Below are 3684 nucleotides of genomic sequence, written 5' to 3' on the forward strand. Positions count from 1 at the left end.
TAAATGCTGGAGAGGGTGTGGAGAAAAGGGAACCCTCTTGCACTGTTGGTGGGAATGTAAATTGATACAGCCACTATGGAGAACAGTATGGAGGTTCCTTAAAAAACTAAAATTAGAACTACCATACGACCCAGCAATCCCACTATTGGGCATATACCCTGAGAAAACCATAATTGAAAAAGAGTCATGTACCACAATGTTCATTGCAGCTCTGTTTACAATAGCCAGGACATGGAAGCAACCTAAGTGTCCATGAACAGATGAGTGGATAAAGAAGATGTGGCACATATATACAATTGAATATCACTCAGTCATAAAAAGAAACGAAACTGAGTTATTTGTAGTGAGGTGGTGGACCTAGAGTCTGTCATACAGAGTGAAGTAAGTCAGAAAGAGAAAATAAAATACAGTATGCTAACACATATATATGGAATCTAAAAAAAAATGGTTCTGAAGAACCTAGGGACAGGACAGGAATAAAGATGCAGACGTATTGAATCGACTTGAGGACATGGGAAATGGGAAGGGTAAGCTGGGACGAAGTGAGAGAGTGGCATGGACATATATACACTACCAAATGTAAAATAGATAGCTAGTGGGAAGCAGCCACATAGCACAGGGTGATCAGCTTGGTGCTTTGTGACCACCTAGAGGGGTGGGATAGGGAGGGTGGGAGGGAAATGCAAGAGGGAGGAGATATGGGGATATATGTATATATACATGTATAGCTGATTTACTTTGTTATAAAGCAGAAACTAACACACCATTGTTAAGCAATTATACTCCAATAAAGATGTAAAGAAAAAAGAAAAAGATACCAATGACATTTTTCACAGAACTAGAACAAATAATCTTTAAATTTGTATAGAAACACCAAAGAACCTGAATAGCCAAAGTAATTTGAGAAGGAAGAGCAAAGTTGAGGGCATCACACTTCCTGATTTCAAACAATATTACAAAGCTATAGTAATCAAAACACTACTGTATTGGCACAAAAACAGACATGTCGATCAATGGAACAGAATAGAGAGCCCAGAAATAAACCTATGCTTACACACGTCAATTAACCTACAACAAAGGAGGTAAGCACATAAAATGGGAAAAGACTGTCTCTTCAATACATGGTGTTGGGAAAACGGGACAGATACATACAAATGAATGAAACTGGACCATTTTCATATATACAAAAATAAACTCAAAATGTATTAAAGACTTAAATGTAAGACTTGTAACCATAAAAATCCTAGAGGAAAGAATAGGTAGTAAACTCTTTAACACTGATCTTCTGGATCTGTCACCTCAGGCAAGGGCAAAAAAGTAAAAATAAACGAATGCGACTACATCAAACTGAAAAGCTTTTCCACAGTGAAGGAAACAATCAACAAACTGAAGAGGCATATCACTCTTGTGAATAGATGCCTATGGTGTCACCAGCCTCATAGTCAATTTCAGTTTGTCATGTCACTTGGAGTTGCTCTCATGTGGGTTCAAATACAAGTTAAGCCACTATTTACTATGACCTTGGGCAAGTTCCTTAATTTTCCTGAATTTCAATTTCTTATCTCAAGAAAAGAGGAAGTATCATTACAAATCTCATAGGTGAGGCTTTTTTTGTGAGACTTAATTAAGATAATGAACATAAATCAGTGAGGTTAGTACCAGGCACATGAAATGTCAGTTAATAGTACTACTTATTTATTCTGACATTGAAATCACCTGCCCACCCCCATAAAATTTCCTCCACTGATTTCTTAACTCCTCCAAAACAGTTTTACATGTGCTTAGGTACAATGCTCTGGTATTTTTGTTTTTTGCATTCCAGATACCATGTAACATCTAATTCTAAGCAAATTAAACTTCAGCTAGGACTGAGGAGAATGTTCAATTTCTTAAAAGCCCATCATTCGGTGGTATGTTATTTCCAGCCCCGTTTAGCAAGAAAGACCTATGCAATTGAGCATAATATTATATACTTTTGTGGCTTCCAGCAAGGTCTCAAAGTTGTCAATCATGGTCTAGTAGATCAGCAAGATGGCTCTCCAGAGACATTACACAAGGCAAATCTTTTAATATTTTATCAGCTGCTGTTGATAGGAGGCACTTCAGCTTAGTTTTTTTATTACTCCCTTTCATTTATTCTTGAGAAGCTTTTATCTCTGTTTATTGATTTCTACCTTTTAAATTTTTATTTAACACCAGCAAACAGAGATATGATTAATAAATTTGATTAAATTTTTCAGTAGAAAATTACTTTTAATGTGCTTTCACAAATCTAATTCCGTGATCTTCTCATAGATATTTTTGTATCTATTTGTATTTACTCCTTTGTTATGTTGGTTCTCTGAAGAGTGATACTCAAGTGAGGAAAAAAAGCAGAATTTTAACTAAAGAAAAACTCCACATAACTCTTGGAAAATTCTTTTCAGGTTTCAGAAGAGCAATACACAAGGGGCCACATGCCAAGGATCAGTCATAAACCTCAAAAAGAAAGAAAATAACAGCTACAAATATATATACAGAGAATATTTATTCTCTAAAATGACTGAAATATGCTTGTGCTTCTTCCTCCAAGTATGAAACCCCAAATAACATCCAATTGTCACAAGAGAAATCTGCTAAGTAGGTAGAAAAAAATTATTCCTCTTTTAGCTTACTCACAGAAACTTGCTGATCTCAATCTTTCCCATTTTAGCAGCTGCAAAAGTGAACAAAGTGAGAAACAGCAGAGCTAACAAAAGTTCATTAGACTCAATACATACCTTCATGAAACATTATGAAGATGTCATTGCTGAGGATGTCATGGCACATTTCAAAAGACTGCTGGGTTAGCAAGCTTTACCATGGTGCTTTCCTGAGTCCCATTAATCTTAACGCTGGCCAGTTATGTTTCTTAGACTAGGTAGGATGCAGCTGAAAGATCTGATTTTTATTGTTAGTATTATTGTTTTCTTTAATAAGAATAACCAGGCAGTTCTGCCAAATGTATAAAACTGGGAATTTTTGGACTGATCCTGACCACAAGGATGATTGCTCACAAACCCTAGGAGAAAGGAAGAGAAAATATCGCAAAGGTCGGCTCTGCTTTAAGCCTTTGGGAAGAAGTCTTACTAAGTTAATTTTTCCACATCTCCTCTCAAGGTGTGGATAGTAATATGTAAAAGGTCGAGGTGATGTATGAACCTAGGGTAAAGGTGTCCAAAGATGCCAGGTGACATGCTCCCAGACTCCACTGAAGCCAACTGGGGCAAAAAGAGACCTCAAGCTAATAAATTTTTTAATGGCGCTAACTCGATTAAAATAATTCATTTTCCAGAAATATTTCAGTACTTATACCCCTTGGAAACTTTTAAAATCAGAATCTGTCTAGTGAGTCAGGGATTAGGGGTCCTAGCTAAATCTCACTCATACCAGGATATATAAACATATACGAAATGGTAGTATGTGACTGGAAATGTGTATAGAGATTATTTTAGTCTAAAACACTGGTTCTCAGTCTGTCAACCTTGGCTGTACATTAGAAGCACCTGGAAAATTTCAAAATATCATGATGCTCAGGCCACACCCCAGGTCAATTAAATCAAAATCTCTGGGGTGACAGACTCAGACATTAGCTTTTTAAAGCTCTTCCAGGTGAATAAAATGAGCAGTACACATGAAAATGATCATATGGCCCATTTACCCTTA

This window comes from Physeter macrocephalus, chromosome 2 (assembly GCF_002837175.3).
Source record: "Physeter macrocephalus isolate SW-GA chromosome 2, ASM283717v5, whole genome shotgun sequence".
Taxonomy (NCBI): domain Eukaryota; kingdom Metazoa; phylum Chordata; class Mammalia; order Artiodactyla; family Physeteridae; genus Physeter; species Physeter macrocephalus.